General features: G+C 40.0%; 1 long non-coding RNA gene across 1 annotated transcript in view; it reads left to right on the top strand.

Moving 5' to 3' along the window:
• The window catches only part of LOC117482209, a 46,046-nt gene that overhangs the window by 15,964 nt on the left and 11,501 nt on the right, over positions 1 to 18,581 (top strand). The window contains exon 2 of the long non-coding RNA XR_004555846.1: positions 10,338 to 10,363. This is a non-coding gene — a long non-coding RNA (uncharacterized LOC117482209). The remainder of the gene's footprint in view (positions 1 to 10,337; positions 10,364 to 18,581) is intronic.

Raw genomic sequence — 18,581 nt, forward strand, 5'->3', positions numbered from 1 at the left:
CTTAATGGTGAGTTGTATTTTTATGCACTTTATATTTGTTTTTATGACATGGAAATTATTTTTTCAAATTGAAAACTATCATATGTGTAATTCGTGGCACAATTCAAACGGGACCTAACGATCGAAAGATACGTTTCCTTTCATACATAATTTTTCCGAAATAAGGTCCCATGGGTCGGAAGTAGATGGGCGGGACTTCGCCTCTCTATGTCCACAGTGCAAGACAACACATTCTCAAGTTAAATAATGGCTTTGAATTAGTTCTGAAATTGCATTATATTTGAATATAATTTACCGTGTCCTTGAAGGCGCACTGTAGGGGACAACTGTAATTTTCTTTCTGTTAATGTATTTCTCACAGTTTGAAAGTCAAGTGAAATTTTCTTTTATGCTTGCATGTAGTTAAAAATATCCATTGAAAGACATGATCAAAACCAAAGGACACATTTGTGCATATTAAATGAGAGATAATGTTTTGCATAAAATACTGCTATAAATAAAATAAAAACCAGAAGCCTTTATATGCATGACTATTCAAAAACATGTTTAGGTTTATTTCAACGTGAATAAGTCCAGAGAATGTTTTATCTTAAAAACTCATCATGGATAGGTTTTACAGCTAAAGATAATATTGAGCTGCTAAGACCTTTTTGCATTTAACCACGCATATTATCCATTTTTGTAATCAACACAGCTTATCAACTGCATTATTAGTGATGCAAAGACAACATATCTGCCCAAGCAGCGTTCTTTAATGGAAGGAGATGTGATGTGTTCTTACATTACATGTTGTATTCATCAGCATGTCTTTTTTTCAAATATCACATGCACACACACACATGAACGCTAATGAGAGGAAGTGTCCATCTGGAGTTCTGTGTGTGTATGTGTGTTTAAGTGTGTATATGTGTGTGTGTGTGTGTGTGTGTGTGTGTGTGGTGTGGTGTGTGTGTGTGTGTGTGTGTTGTGTGTGTGTGTGTGTGTGTGTGTGTGGTGTGCTGTGTGTGTGTGTGTGTGTGTGTGTGTGTGTGTGTGTGTGGTGTGTGGTGTGTGTGTGTGTGTGTGTGTGTGTGTGTGTGTGTGTGTGTGTGTGTGTGTGTGTGTGTGTGTGTGTGTGTGTGTGTGTGTGTGTGTGTGTACACCAGTAGGGGTTTGTGACTAATGGGGTCATTATTGATGCTGAGTCAGGATTACCGCTGATTGCAATGGTTGGATACCGACCTAACGAGTACACACCTCACATGTGCGTGCACACACAAATTCTCTCTCTCTCTCTCGCACACACACACATTTTCATTTCTTTCAGGCTCTCATAGGTGCACTTATGCACATAAACCTCCAACCTCAGCTAATAAACATACTCACCTAAACTTCCCTCTCTTACTCACACACATGCTCACATCGTCACACACACACATGAGCTCGATATACCCAGGCAGGCGGCAGGTGCATTCACTTTGTTTTTTTTGACAGTTTTACAAATGATCTTTACACAGACAAACTGCTACATACTGTACATTAACATACAGTATACATAACACATTTACCAGACAGAAAACAGTTTGGTAAGAAACAGCTGTGAGAAAAAATTGACTCCAGTAAGAGCGGCCAGGAACATTTCCCAGGCTCACTCCAGCTGTGTTTCAAGCATTACATCAGACCAAACCTTTGAAAAAAACTAGGTCTTGAATAGTTAAGAGAACATGTGACATTTTTTTTTTTTACTATAAAAAGGAATGAACAAATGGCAGAATATTAGTCTGACTTTAAAGGGAAACCTCATAGATTGTACATAGAAAGAGTTTCCTGTTTACATTGCACGGCAGCAGGGATCTCTCATCATGAATCAAACAACAATGGCAGCATTGAGGTTAGCGTCGATTCTGCTAGCACCAGCTGTTACAGACTGCAGACTATTCTCTATTGGGAGAAGAGAAATTAACAGCACTTAAGGTTTTTCTCAATGGAAACTATCTTCTTGTTCTTCTCCTGAGTGGCTTCAGAAGGAGTTTGATTGACAAAAGGTTAATCCAATCACCTGCCAAGTACCTTTTACACTGCATTCCCTTCTCCAAAACAGTACAAAAAAACAATGACTGCTTCTCAGATGGTTTTGTGTACAAGCCATCTGGTGCGTAAGTAGTCTACTGTGACTGGAAGAGTCAAGTAAAAAAAGAAAAAACCCTGACAGTTTCGACCTACCTTACAAACTGCTAGGCATGTATGGTGTAGCAAAAACATGTTGTTGTTATCATCAAAGGACATGTAGAATTCAGTATTTTAGAGCATGTCTTTATATTTTCAGCCTCTGCGGCTTCAATTATGACCATTCTTGTATTTTAGCCACAATAGCATGATAACAGTTATTTAAATGTGTCTGCCCATTACTTTGTTTCTGGCTGAAATATCTAGCTACTATAACAACAACAACAACTGTTAAATGGATTGTCATTAAATGTGATACAGATATTCATGTTACTCAGGGGATGAATACTGCTGACTTTGGTGATTCCCTCTCTATTCCTCTAGCCTCACTTTCAGCTTATGCAGCAAACTATATTTTAACATCTGCAGGATGAACAGGCACACATTTCACTTACAGACATTTATGATACCTGAATGATGCCTGCTAAGGACTTCTGGTGATCCACTCATTTAAAGCGCCACCAGTAGGTTGATATTTGTGGTTTGCAGTTTCTCAATCAATCAATCAATCAACAACTTTATTAATCCCGCAAAGGGCAATTGGTTCTGAGCAGCTTATGTCATGTACACAGGCAGGAACATACAGGAAGAAAACACACAGATACACCCGGGAGCAGAGATGTGGATCATTCCAATTTACACGATAAATAGTTCATAGCATCACAATAATAAATAAATAAATAATCAGGTTAAAAAAGCCTTTCAAGAATTTAAAAGTTTGAGTACAGAGGGGATGAATGATTTTGAAAAGCGATTTGTCTTTAGAGCAGGTAGAGCATATCTACGCCCTGATGGCAACAGATGAAATTCATCTGCAAGAACATGACCTGGAGAGGCCAGAATGCTCTCTGCTTTCCGCAGAATCTGTTGGTTACAGAAGGAGTTTAAGTCTCTCTGTTTCACTCTGATGACCTTAGTGCAGGTTTTAACAATGTTGTTTACGCTGTTCCTGTCTTTCAGTGTAAGGCTATGGAACCAGCAGATAAAAGAAAAGCAAATAAGGCTCTCAATGAATGCTTGGTAAAAACGACAAAGAATGAAAGGCCTGACAGAGAAAGAGTTCAGTTTGCGAAGAAGGTGCATTCTCTGTTGACCCCGCTCTATCAATAGGTCAGAATGTGTCCAGTTCCTGTGTAAGTCTCTTAAAAAACGTTCACAATGAGCCTTACAGCCTCAAAGAGATAGCATCAATGTTGACCCATATCTTTGGTTTCTCTTTCTGTTGCAGCATAAGTGAGTGCAAAAACAAGATTGCTAAAATTCTCTTTTTAATGTGAAAAACTCAAATGTATATACATTTTTTAGTTACAGTTTTGCCTGGAAGCATTGATTTAGCCAACACACTTTTGTCGAACAATAACAGGATATTTTATCACAATCTATATTTTCAAACTTCAACTATTGCTGACCTTTGACACTGTCTCTGAGGTCTGAGTTAATCATCCCTGCCTTCACCTTTGGGAAACACAGAGCTCAGGGAGTCTCAAGTGCTTTGCTGGTGATAAAAGTACAGATAGACGATGCACAGCTTTGACCACAGACTAAATGTCAGCTTCGTTATTTCCCTGCCTTAATATCACGGATAAACTAAATATTCACAGCCAGATCATTCCCAACATTTAACACCCCAATAAGACATATGCTTTTTGCGTTGGTGCCCATCTGGTGTGTGTGTCCTCATTAAGTCCCTCCGAGGAATGTCACACATATTTTTGAACCCTGAGCTAATGATTATATCCGTTTTAAGTTCAATACGTTGTGAGAGTAATCCATGTGATTGACACAAATAGTAATAAGGATTGGAGCAGCATGTGAGTGTTTGTTATTTTACATTTGTGGCTTTCATGGTGCTACAATATGCCTATGTATTTATTCAGCTCTGAACCATCTTTTTGTGTCTCGTATTGTTTAATACTCTCTATAGCACACGAAATACACACAAAAAAATATATTTATTCTCAATAACAACTCCGCATTGTAGCCCCGGGTTTTAATCAAATCATGAGTGGTATGTTGCGTGCATGTGTGTGTGTGTCAGTGTGTGTCTGTGTGGCTCTATGTGCAATGTGACAGTATTCATTGTTCCTGAAAGCTACTGATAGTTTCTAAATCAAGTCTTTTATGAAGTTCTGCTGCTCTGGGCAGACCATTAACATTTCATGTCACCCTGGCTCACTCTCTTTTCACTCCTATGGGCATTAGGCAGAACTTCCCTCTTTGAATAATCCCTGCTGCAGTCTGCAAAAGCAATCCACCGTGGCCATGCTTTGTTCTTTGAGATCTTATATTAATTTATTTTTGAATTGTTGTTGTTTAATAAGTTAATATACAGCTGGTAACCTTGACCCTGAGATTAGCCTTTACACATGAACCTAGCCATTTGAAATGCTCCTTTTCTTAATTCCCATAACAGGAACTGATATTTCTTTTTAAATCAGAGTATGTCCGTAGGTAGAGCGTTTTCTCATAAGTTTCATCACTTTGCCAAACTTAATGGTCTCTTTCTCCCGCGATGTCCTCACTCTCTTAACATTCACCACTCACTTGTCAGTTCTGAAGCGCAGCTTGCCTTAAGTATCGGGATTCAGCGTGTAAGCTCATCTCATTATCCCCGTTTGTGTGTGTGTAAGGGTGTGTGTGTGTGTGTTTGTCTGCTTCATGTATGAGTGTATAACTAACTGTGAGAGTGTGAGTGAGTGATGGGTGTGTAAGCCCCCCTCTCTCGCGCTCTGTTTGAAATAAAGCGACAGATAATCGCAGGGCTCTGGCGAAGCGAGCTCATCTGAGCGCCAATCGATACGGGTGCCATAGCTTCAAAGCAACCCTTCAAAGAGGAGAGGAATAGCCATATGCTCTACGTGTGTGTGTGTGTGTGTGTGTGTGTGTGTGTGTGTGTGTGTGTGTGTGTGTGTGTGTGTGTGTGTGTGTGTGTGTGTGTGTGTGTGTGTGTGTGTGTGTGTGTGTGTGTGTGTGTGTGTGTGTGTGTGTGTGTGTGTGTGTGTGTGTGTGTGTGTGTGTGTGTGTGTGTGTGTGTGAGAGAGAGATATAGAGGGAGGGCGAGAGAGCCAGAGTAAATGTGTGGGGTAGAAGCAGGAGAGAGAGAGAGAGAGAGAGAGAGATGGGGAGTGAGAGAACAAAAGGGGGAGAGAGACAGAGTCAGGGAGTCTCTCTTCCACCAAATGAAAACTGTTTTCATCTGCACAAACATCATGATATCACAGTTGACATGTGAATTGCTTGTGATGCAACTGATGTCGCTATTTAAATTGGACAAAATCATTGTTTCGTTAGCTGGTAATCTCCTGATATTATGGCTCTGTCATCTTTTATTCAGCATACCGGCAGCAGCTGTGGCCTTTGTTGAGAAAATGGGCTGGGAGGAGACACAGACACATACTGGGACTCACACACATACACTGAGAGAGAGTTTAAAGACCGGGAGATAGTGTGAGTGAAGCAGGGAATAGACTGTACAGTGTACCGAGAGACAGTGGGAACCGAATGCGTGCAGGAACGAAGGAGTGTGAGGACGGAAGAATGATGGGGTGATAAAGGAAGGAGGTGTACGAAGACGTGTTTGTATGAGAGACGAAGGGAGAGGGGGAGAGAGAGAACCTCGAAAACGTGCTGTGTTTAGCTGTGACATCTCACCTTCATCAAAGTGAAAATGAGAATGTATTTTTGACTCGTCGGTGTAAGAAAACTTGTCGGGAAGTTCGTGCTTGAGCCGGAGTGTGATGGAATATATGTTACTGCGTGTGCACAACTGCAAACGTGTGATTGTATGAAGTGTGCATGTGAGAGTGTGTGTTTGCATACATGTTTGTGTCAGCATTTTTAATTAGCTGAGATGAGCAGGTGTAAACCAGTAATTAATGACACAGTGACTTCATTATATCCACATGAGCTTCTTGTGCTGGCTGAGTAAACACACCTCAAACATACTTTACATTTTCAACATAATTCTGTTTGTGTGTGTTGAGAGAGAGAGAGAGAGAGAGGCAGTGGGTTTTACATGTTTTACTAAAAAGAAAAAGGAGGCTTGTAAAGCAAGTGGACACAATTATCACACACGTTGCCGTTCGCCACTCAAACACTCATTTAGTTTGCAAATGGAGCCATTACTAATGAATCACAAGCTGCTTTAGAGCAGGCTGAGCACACAGTAATGGTTTGGCCATTCTCCAGAATACAGACACTACACAAACACACACACACACAGTCACACAAACACACGCACACACACACACACACACACACACACACACACAGTCACACAAACACACGCACACACACACACACACACACACACACAGTCACACAAACACACGCACACACACACACACACACACACACACACACACACACACACACACACACACACACACACACACTCACACTGACAGAGATTGAGAGCGAGTGTCCAAAAGCCCCAATTACCTTCACAACCAATGTAAGAGAACGAGCTGGGGAGCTAATTACAAGTCCCACACATGTAACTGGGACACACACACACATTTAGGCAGACAATATGTCACCAGTAATAGCAATGTTCTTGTTTTTGTTTGTGATTGTTACTGTTTACAACGAGCTCATTATGGGAAATATGGTTTTGTCATTGTATTATTACCATAAGTCATGATTACAACCCCTGAGCCCAACAATCTTTATTATACCATCAATAAGGCTGTGTAATTGAGTAATTACAGCTTTAAACAGATTGATTTACACTTCAGTATACTCTGATGGGGTTGAATGAGAGCAAATTATATTAGATACCTCCTACAGTATGCACCATATTGTCATTCCATAAGAGGAATACATGTTTTTTTATTTATCATTCAAGTACTATCAATCTCTTTCCCATGGTGGGTTGCCAAGACATAAATAATGCTGATTCTCTGTCTCTCCCACTCCCTCTCTATCTGGTGAGTGAGTGAAATGGCAGTGATTGGAAAGAGTAATTGGACGTAATGAGTGTGTCAACTGCCTGCTTCTTTCTCTCTTCATTAAACACGACTGGATTAGATTTACTGCACTTGCTTACTCTAACAACTTAAAGACTCCATCAGTAGGCTACTTTTCACATGCAAGCACTTAGACTTTCACATTTTAGCACACACACACACACACGGATTGGCTTAGCTCAGTAGATCAATGGCCTCTTGGTCAATGTCTCCTTTGGGAGGGTAATCTATCTGCTCCTCACTAATGAAACACTCTGATAGCAGTGTGTTTACGTGTCTGTGTGTGTGTCTGTGTGTGTGTGTGTGTGTGTGTGTGTGTGTGTGTGTGTGTGTGTGTGTGTGTGTGGTGTGTGTGTGTGTGTGTGTGTGTGTGTGTGGTGTGTGTGTGTGTGTGTGTGTGTGTGTGTGTGTGTGTGTGTGTGTGTGTGTGTGTGTGTGTGTGTGTGTGTGTGTGTGTGTGTGTGTGTGTGTGTGTGTGTGTGTGTGTGTTGTGTGTGTGTTTGGTGTGTGTGTGTGGGTATTGGGGTTTTAATTTCTTTGTGCATTCACGGGTGTCAGATCTTGTCTAGAGCATATGGATATAGTGTCTTGTTATTTGTTCTTAGCTTAATTACAGACTTAATCTAAATTGTGTTCAAGCCACACATTTACACAGCAAGATAACTTGGATTTGTAATATGCCCCTATGATCATTTAAAAAAATAATTACCATTATGTAAATAATAATGAAATAGCACCTTCACCTAGTATAAAGATGCTTCCAAAACTACAAAAATAATCCCATGGTACAATAAAAGGTGGTGATGACACAGATGTGTAAGATTGTCTAATTTTCCCGTCACTTTAAAAAAACACTTTTTTAACCCTAACACTTTTTTAGCTGTCAGCACCTTTCTCTGAAATAGTTTTACCAAAGTATTGTTACAGTTGAGACTAATTGTCTTTGACAGGTTAGGTGTTGATGAGGATGTTGCTGCTGTTTCATCTCTTTTTTTGTTGAAGAATGCATTCTGAAGCTCCATGCTAAAATACCAATACCAAATGTGCACTGCTAGTGAGAGTGCAACAACCCAACATGATCCCTCAAAGGCAATACATGAATTAATTGCTGTCCTAAAGTGCTAACAAAAAGCGAAAATATCAATGTCTTGAACACCATGGTGGCCTGGTTCAGTCGCTTGTGTGACCAGTTTAATGCAGGCCATGGATCTTGTTCATTTTGATCTACAATTATTTTCTGTATCTCATGCCCCTTGCTATTGCCATTTTCAATTACTTTATCTCCTCTGTCCCTGAAAAAAAAAGCCTAAATATAGTATATGCAAATAGTATTCCGTAACCATCTGAGATTTAAACAATGCATTCATTCCCATTACCGTACCAAATACATTAGCTGTATTGTATACCTTTTATTATATCTCTACAAGTTGTGCCACAAAATAAATCCTCAGAAAAATTCACATGGTAACATTTTGGGGACGGCCTCCTTCATCCTGCTATTTTTCCCATTTAAAATCCTTTGGTTGCTTGGCCTTTACTTCAATTTAGAGTGTATTTAAGTTCAAGTAAAATAGCTAAATGTTATCTTGGGGAACTTTTCAGAAACCAAGTTGAGTGATCATTGTTTTTCATGTGAGCTCAACCTCCACAGTATGTCTGACAGCATTTTACATCTGCCAATCAAAAAGCACTTAAATTATTTCTGACAGTGTGTTATGGGTGTGTGTTTGGGTATTTGTACGTCGTTCAATCAAAACTAATTCATACATTGTCCTTATCAAGCGTGTTTATAGTTGTCCTGAATGAACGGCCACACGGGAGGGCAGGTTGAAAAGCTGGCAGTTATCCAGAAAGGGCAGAGGTGTGATATCTGTTCAACTCACGGATAATGGTAAACAGTGTCGCCTGGAAGACATTCATAGTGTTGCAGTGACAAAAAATGACTAATTTGTAACCATGGCTCTTTTCTCACCTGCACAGAGTTGGCCAATCAGGGCGTGAAGTGGGTGTGAATGACAGTTTTGGAAAGAAACCAAAGTAGTTGGACACAGCCCCCACCTTTTTGACACTGAATAGAGATGTCGGGGGAGGGGTGTCAGAAGCTATTCGACCATCCGACAAGCCCTTCTGATGAGCATACTGGCAGCTTCAGGGTGTTTGCATTGTCTCGTTCCAAGGCCGCCTATATCGCAGCCAGGAGAGCATAGTAGTGTGAAGTACAGTAGGTCACTGGTTGGCAAGGGATAAAAACCCAGTACCATCTCCACACATCCTGCTCCGCTCTATTGGGGTCTGATAAAGTCTGGTGCTGCAGAGTTAAGGGAGGAGAGGAATACATATTGAAAAGGTTCCAGAGATTCAGCAAATCCATGAGGGCTATTTCGAGAATGTTTTTTTCCCTGGTTTGTTTATTTAAACTCTGCAAGTTCTCTCTTAAAACAGCCCACTCAAAAGCAGATTTAAGAGCAGCCTCTTTTATGATTTGTTTTTAAATGATGAAACTGTCAAATGGTATTCAGTGCAGCAGAAAGTGCTTCGCTTTGCTTCCTCTTGTAGATCTACTGCACATTTCCATTCAAAGCTGTCAACAACCACCTGGACTGGTTTAAAGTTATGAACAAATACACATTTCGATCCATTTCATGAATGTTTACTGTATAAAATATGAATGGTTGCAATTTAATGTTTTTATTTTTGTATTAATTGATGCACTAATCTTAGCTCATGTAATTTGCATTGAGCAATAAGTCAATGTATTTCTGTGACTACTGTCATTATATAAAATGTTTGAATGTATTTTTTGAAAATCTGTGAAGGAATGACTTGGGAATTATATTACACCTTTTATTCTATCTAATAATAGAATAGAAGAAAATATAATGTTTTTTGTTTTCACCCTGCTGAACGGCCTGTGTAGTAATAGTGGTACTTCTATGGGCAAAGAGGAAATACATTGCAGCTACATGCCTGTGTGTGAGATGACATCGACTCTAGAACTTTGAAATCTCTTTTGTTTTTCCTCGCATATTCTACTGTGAAGTGTCTTGAAAGTTGTTCCGCTACTGCTCTCAACGGTAAACTAATCTGAATCTCTTTTCTCTCTTTTCCTCTCGTTCCTCTCCCTCTCCTCTGTCTCTCCCCTTCTTTCGCTCCTTCTCTTTGCAGTTTGACGTGTTGAAGTGCTTCTTAAGGTAAGAGAGAGTGTAATTTCATGTTTTCCCTCTCTTGTTCTTTCTTTCTCTGATTTTCTTCCCATAAAACACAGCATGCCATCAGCACTTGGCACAGTATGTGTATCACGGAACAATCTGCGTCCTCAAAATGTATTTGGCTCAGGATCCTGCTCACTGAAACACAATAACATTGTGTTAAAATAACAAAGAGACACTCTGGGTAACACTCCCACTGCACTCCCCTGGTAAAGCCATGATCACAAATGCACAGGACTGAACCAGCAGCCAATAGGAGAATCTATATGGGTCTAATACACCATATGTGATACATTTACATCCTTCCATTAGTTATTAAATGCTCTAAATCAGTAAGATATATAAAGCGCTGTGTAGTCCTTCTGCGCAGTACACACAAAGAGTAATAATATACAGTAAATCCTCTTCCACGCTGCCTTGGAAGTGAATCATCCTGTCACAAGCTGTTAGTCATAACCGGGTCTGTTTGCAAAAAAAAAAAAAAAGGGTAAAAAACAACGTGCTTTATAGTTTTTAAAAGGCAATGCCACGGTTATTGTTTATTTGTGGATTACAGGTTTTAGCCTTAGTATATCTCAAACGTATTACTTTCAGACTCGGGTGCTCTGTAATAATATCAGCAGACTCACAATACTTCTCAGAAGAAAATGAAATGTGCTACAGCCGTACAACTTGGCCTGACCTTGTGTTTGGCATGCAGTTATTATCTGACTGCAGTGTATCAGTGTGAGCATGGGCACATCTTGTGAGTGCATGCAGTGCTTTTCTTTTTTATATCATCTTTGTGATTTGATAAGAAATATTTTTCATTTTAGAGCTCAGTGGCTCAGCTTTGGCTATCGTGCTGTGAAAAACATTAAATAACCCCTAATTTCCTCCATGGAGCTTCAAATAACAGCCAATCTGTAAATAAACATGTTTTTCTTTTGTTTTTTATATGATTACAAAACGTTATGTTTTAAAGGCCTTCCACCTCCATGATACAAGAACGCCTAAAACAGACAGCATAACAACAATCTGAAATATAATAGAAGACAAATAATATTGTTAGTTTTTATTAAAATGTTAGTGTAAAAAATAATAATAAAGGTATTTAAAGGGGACCTATCATGCAAAATGCACTTTGTTATGTATTTTATACATAAATATGTGTCCCCTGTGTGTCAGGGAACTTACGCAGGATCAGAAAATAAAACCCCCTCTCTTTTCCTCCGCACCCAAATCTCTGAAAACGGGGGTACAACGGAGCTGATCCAGATTTGCGTCCAATATGACGTAAATCACGTAATATCGGAAATGTGGACCCACGGCCCTATCAGAAAGTTGCTATCAGAAACAATGACCGACTGTTTTGGAAGTAATATGGTCTGTGTTACATTAGCAAGCTAATTTAAAATAGTTCTGTGTGACACGAAAAAAAGGGGAAAATCGTGTTGGTGAACACGAATCAATAGATTACATTTCGTGACTATAACACGAAATGCCGTGAGACTGGGTTGGACAGACTGGTTAAGTTGTGTTTGTGCTAGCTTGGTGCAGGGGATAGACATGTGATGTTAGTTTCGACAACAACAACAAAAAATTATCTGACTGAATAATTTCACAGTTGTCTTGTGTACATATTGTGTGTTCTTGGCTTTCTATGCTAACGCTAACAGTATCGCCATAGTTCTGACTGAGTTGAGGGCTACTGGAGGGCTACTGGAGAGAGTATGTGTACAAAAGCAGGAAATAAAAAAAGGAACTCACCTTGTGGTAAACCCACAAGAGAAAAAGCATTTGAGCTCCATACTGTTTCAGAAAAATTCTTGATGTGGTTTGGAACATGATATGGCATTTAATCACGGCAGCATTTAGCTTTATCTCCGGTAGAAATCTGAGCAGGCATTCGCTCCCCTCCTCTTTTTTTTTTTTTTCAAGCTAAGGACCCCAAACCTGCAGTTCCGGCTAGCGGGTACTTTTTCATAGTTTTCTGGCACTCCAGAATCGAGGTTCTTTCCGGGCCAACAACCGGGCTGAGTATGCTACACTAGTGAGAGAATCGCTGGCAACTACAACAAAATGAACATATTTGACAGTGATTGAATTGTAATACACCTTTCAAAATGCTGCCGAAGTAACAACATACTGATACCGGTTAGTAAAAACCATGAATTAATGCTTTGACAAGTCTGCAGACAGACGGCAGGCGAACAACCTTTTAAAATGCGTGTTTTCTGAATGGAGATTGGCTAAGCTAACGTTGTATATGCTCCGACTGTCCACACTCACAACAACGGCCTATACAGACATAAATAAACCAGCGACTGTATTCGCCACGACACAGACAGTCTGAGGTTTGTACTTGTTTAACTTTTGTCTAGTTTCTGAACAGACATGAGGAGCTGTGAGCTCTGAGGGCTAACAGCTAACGGCTGATGTTGGCTTTGTGTTTCGCATTGAAGATGGCGTCACAGCTCCGCCTACACTGCGTTACTATAGTTACTACCCCAGTTCCAAAACTGTAATGGAAACGCAGCATAAAGTGAGCCTGGTCTACCAAGGCCTAACTATACCGTACTAAGCCGTGCGAGGCCCTACCAAACAGATCATGCATTTTAGAAATCCCTCATATCCCTCTATTCCAGCCCTGTTATGGCGCATTTCCACTAAATGCGCCATAACAGGGCTGGAATAGAGGGATATGAGGGATTTCTAAAATGCATGATCTGTTTGGTATTTTGAGCCAAACACATCATAGACATGTTTTTTATATATTTTTATGTATCTGAGACAAATAATATATGCCTAAAAATAGCATAATAGGAGACCTTTAAAGGTTATTTTGAATTGTTTACTGTATAGTTATAACTGCATACATTCATAAAAAAATTTAATATAAGTTTGCTACAGCAATTAAAAACGTTTGGCTCAAAAAGATTGTTAAACTTGCATTTTAATATGAAATCCTGCCACATATCAATTTAGCTGTGATACTGTAATTATAGCTGAATTTAGTCCAAATCACCCACACCTACCTCAGAACCAAGGATTAGTAGAAAAGGATGCCAAAGAAGTTAAAACATAAAAGTGCACCACAATTGTATCTGCAAGGCTTTTACCAAACACATGCCATGCTAATGTGCCCCTTATGGTTCGCTTTAGTGCCCAAGGTTGTGCTTCAGATTTAAACATTTCTTTGATGTATGTGTGCTTGTCTGCCAGTGTGTGTGCGTGCGCATGCGTCTACAGTCTCTGTCTCCTTCCTTGTGTCTGCTTCCTAGTGTTTGGAGTAGGCTCGGTGGGACTGTGTGTAGAGCCTCATTAGTGGCTAAGTTTGGCTGGCCGTTGCTGCTGGAGACCTACTCGGGGCACAAAGTCATATTACTCTATTGCTGGCCCATCTGCCACGTTGGCTCTATTGAGAATCTAACTTTTGTTTATGTTTCTGTGCATGTGCATTTCTGTTAGCAGTGGTTGAAGGTTACTCAGTACATTTAAATGTATCTACCTAGGTATAGTTATGATGTACTTATTGTACGACCTTGAGCACCAAAGCAAAATTATATTTTATTATTTAAGTCAATAGAGTGGTGCAGTGATGATGTATTTTTGTAGGCCGACCCGGAAGTAAGCTGCGCAAGGGTTCCCTCGACAGAAAAGCAACGGGATTTCTCCATAGGATTTTGGAATATTGTAAAAAATAAGATCTGTGGAAAATAAACCTGTTTGATAAATGCACGTTTTGTTCAGCTGGATAATCTCCACATGTCTACCCTACTTTGATAATTTTTGAATCATATATCTAATCGCCAGAAGCAAAATGCTAACGTTATGCTATAAACGAACTATAGCCGGGCACAGCAGGGTCGCACGACTTCAACGTCACGCCAACTTAAGATCGATATTAAAAGATACAGATTGAAGTTGAAGCGTTTGTTTTAACAGTTTGCAAGAGCGCAGGTACTTGCTTTCAAGCAGAAAAGGGGCAAACAAACTTAGCGGGAGTGTTTACGTGTTCCACGTAATGATGTACAACGTCCTCGACAACTTCTGTAGTCCTTTTCAGTCACATGTTAACAACCATCGTTTTTTAGACACATCAACTCTTCAAAAATCACCAGTGGGGCCACTGCTGATGTATTTAATGTCGTAGAAAAAAACATGATCTGTCTCTTAAATTTGTGTCAACCACAGACCTTATTTAGAGCTATTTTCCAAAAACTAGTTAAAATAAAACATTGACTCTGAGACGAGGGAACCGGAAGTGGTAAAATGCTAACTCACTTCCGGGTTTTAGGACTCGTTCCTGCACCACTCTATAACCTTTTCCCAGTTCCCAGTTTAATAACCAGCTACACAGTATTTAAAGCAGGTAAAATTGGCTCCACCTAGACCAACTTGTTTAACAACTAATGGATGGCAAGATTCAAAAATAAAAATAGACATGGATAGGCATAATAACCTCTATAACAACTGGCTTACTGCAGAATGTCCCTGGTTGTGTTCAACAGCTCTAAACAACCTACGTTGTGTAATGTGTTGTGTTTGTGATAAAAACGTGTTTAAAGCCTTAGCTTTAATAGCTCCGCTCAGCAGGAAAAAGGTTAATTATCACATCCTGTTACAGACAGACAGGACACCTCATCCTGTCAAGCACACACACACCCACACGCACACACACTCTGAACCACACAAACAAGCCGACCATCAAACAAACTGTGTGTGTGTATCTGTCATATAAAGATGTAATCTAGCATCTGTTCGTCCTCATTTGCCTCATCACTCGGTTGGGGCCATCATTCCTTTTTTCTCATATCACTTCCTCCTACCTCCCTCCCTCCTCCTCTGCCACCACACATATTCACAATATGACAGGACGGAGTCCTCTTGGATCACATATCTTTACTTTGATAAAATGTGTGGATTACGAAGGTTTATCACATTGAAAAATGGGCCGCAATTGAAAAATGAAACGACAGACACGTGGACAGAGGTGTTCAGTGAGTGTGAAGTACCCACTGAGAACATGATTGTTGTTGTGCTCCTACAATTGAGAGCTGGGACAAAAACTGACAACTCAAAAGCAACCATTAAGAAGTAGTGGGATTTATTTTTCTTTAAAAATGAACAGCTCCACTTTAGATCACAAATCCTTCCAACAATATCTCTGCACTTTCTCATGTCATCCACTCGACACTTCTTTCTCCTCAAACACTCCCATCTTCTTCTTCCACTCCAACACTTCTCAGTGTCTCTTTTTTCCCTTACCCTCCTTTTTTGCACACATTCACCTCCTCCCTCTCTCTCCACCCTCAATGCATTGCAAGTCTAGACAGCTTCAGGAGCAGGTGCTGAGGCTGGGAGAGGTGGGGAAAATGGGGGTGAGAAGGAGGGAGGGAGGGAGCAAGGGAGGAAAGGAGCCAAGGGGATAAGGAAGACTAAGAGAGAACCGAGAGAGATTAATAGATCAAGCGGGGAGGCATATGATGAAAGTTTAGAAGAGTATGGAGAGGAAAGGAAAGGAAATGAAAAGAAAGGAGAGGGATGGGTCAGGTTGAGGTAGGATTGGAGAAGAGAGAAAGGAGGGGGGGAGATATGGGAAAGAGGAGATCTGAGTAAATCAGGTAGGTGCTCTGCTGAGGGGAGAGATTCAGAAGAGGCTATTTTAATGCAGGGTAGAAATCTGGAGGTGGGGAGAGAAGAAGAAAGGGGAGGTGATGGGAGTTTTGGAGCAAAGGAGCGAAGGAGGTAAAGAGAAAAAAGACGGAAGAAGGGAGGGGAAGTAAAGAGGCAGGGGGGGAGAAAAGGGGGAAAAGCTTCAAGAAAATGTGGGGGCTAAGTGAGAAAGAGAAGGAAGCAGAAGGATGGATAGATGTATGGACGGAGCATGATAGGAACAGTGTTGTTGGGCTTTTACGGGAGGACGCCCGGCTGCAAGGAAGTGAGGTGGGTAATAAGGCCATAGCTCATTCCTGTGGAGCAGCCTCTATCCTATTAGTGACTACCTCTCACTGGATGACTTATATGCACCTGGTTTTTCAGCAGCAGGATGACGGCAGATGCTTGGGAAGAAACAAACACACACACACTTGCACATTCATACAGACACCAGGGCGATGATAGGAGAGCTCTGCTCCTGTTTCCTCATGTGAACAGAGAATGGCATCAGTGACAGAGAAACCAACAGCTTACAGCAAATTGTCAGATAAAAGAAGATACTAAGTGTTTACGTCAATTAAGTAGTCACAGTACTGCTAATTACTCAACCGCAAAAACAATTGGTTGCACGTTACATTACATTTCGTAGCTCCCTCAAAGATGCCTGTAAAGAATGTTTAAAGCATCCATAGGAAAACATCACATACTCTGTATTTAATATTTACTGACCAACACCTAGCTCAGGGGTCTGCAACCTTTTTGACTAAAAGAGACATTTTGCCCCCTTTTCCAAACGTTTTTTTAGTCTGGAGCCGCAAAACATTATTTGATAGCTTGATAGCTTATAAAGTTGTATATATTGTTACATCATAGACAAAAACTACAGTTTTTTTGCATTTATTATTTATTACATTATAGAAAACTGTTTACCTCTAATAATAAACAAAGAACTCTTATAAGGAGAATACAAAAAAAATACACAGGCCTACTTTAAAATAAATTAAACACAGCACTTGGGGAGTCCTCTGCACATTTGAAGAAAATAAATCAAATTAAAATGGGCCCACTTTGAAATAAATAAAACATATAGCTGCACCCTAAAAAGAGTTTACTGATTGAATAATGACTGAAGATCGTCAGCTGTCTTCCTCTTCCGTGTTTTTCCTCCCATATACGTAAAGGCTGCAGCACCTTTGACATACAACTCTCCACATATCAAACATACCGGTATTAAACCAGCATTGTTTGCTGTGAAAGCAGATAACTCTGTCCACGCAGAATTAAATCCTCTGTGTTACTCCGATACTTTTCTTTCTTTGATTTATCCATCGAGCCGGGGGTCAGGTTATTCGCCTGAAAGAAAAGTCGCTGGCGCGGGACCGTAGGAGGATATGACGGACATTTTAGTTGACCTAATAAAACCGTTTTGTTTTTTATTTATGTGTCACAGTATCACCTCAAAATACAAGATACGAAACATTTTCAACCGTGCAACAAAATATAAATAGTCCTACAAATATCTTTTTTTTATTTCCTTAGGTTAGCTCAAGGGAGCCAGAGCAGAGGGCTTAAAGAGCCGCATGCGGCTCGGGAGCCGCGGGTTGCCGACCCCTGACCTTGCTCAATGTTAGCCCTCAACTCAGTCAGAACTATGGCGATACTGTTAGCGTTAGCATAGAAAGCTAAGAACACACAATATGTACACAAGACAACTGTGAAATTATTCAGTCAGATAATTTGTTGTCGTTGTTGTCGAAACTAACATCACATGTCTATCCCCTGCACCAAGCTAGCACAAACACAACTCAACCAGTCTGTCCAACCCAGTCTCACGGCATTTCGTGTTATAGTCACGAAATGTAATCTATTGATTCGTGTTCACCAACAAGATTTTCCCCTTTTTTTCGTGTCACACAGAACGATTTTAAAAGCAATGTATTTCTATTCGTAGTATGTTTCGTGCCTGCACCACGTCTTTTTGTCCGGTCGGATCTTGGAAGACCGGAAGCTGTGTGGTTCATAAAAACATTTTCTTACTCAATATCAAGCCATTGTTTTTTATTTTTTATTTTTTAATTCTATAATGTCGGACTTCTGTTGCCGTCCGTGAGGAAAATAAATGGGCCTCAGAATACTGAAATCTGTATTTTTTAAATCTTTTTTTCCTTCTAATTTGTTATTCTTTTCTAAATAACACACTGTTATTTACTCAACAATAACACACAATTATCCTTGTTTTTATTTATTTGTTTAATTCTATAATCTCTGGCTTTTTTGCCGTCCGTCAGGAACTGAATTTCAAAATAAAGTAATTAATAATATTATGTATGAAATTATTTTGTCTATTAACTAAGGCGCCGGGTCATGTTATGAACGTCTTTTCTATGTTGCTGTGGGGTTTTTCCATCGGTTTGGGGTTTAAAATATAAAAACAGTAATAAGTAATAAGCCAATAAGTGATAAGCCTTATCAGCCATAACTATCAACAGAATTGCATTGCCAGGCAACAGCTTGGGTTCATGTTCATTTACAAACTCTTCAACTAGAACCCATTTAAAAA

Source organism: Trematomus bernacchii, unplaced genomic scaffold (genome assembly GCF_902827165.1).
Source record: "Trematomus bernacchii unplaced genomic scaffold, fTreBer1.1, whole genome shotgun sequence".
NCBI lineage: Eukaryota > Metazoa > Chordata > Actinopteri > Perciformes > Nototheniidae > Trematomus > Trematomus bernacchii.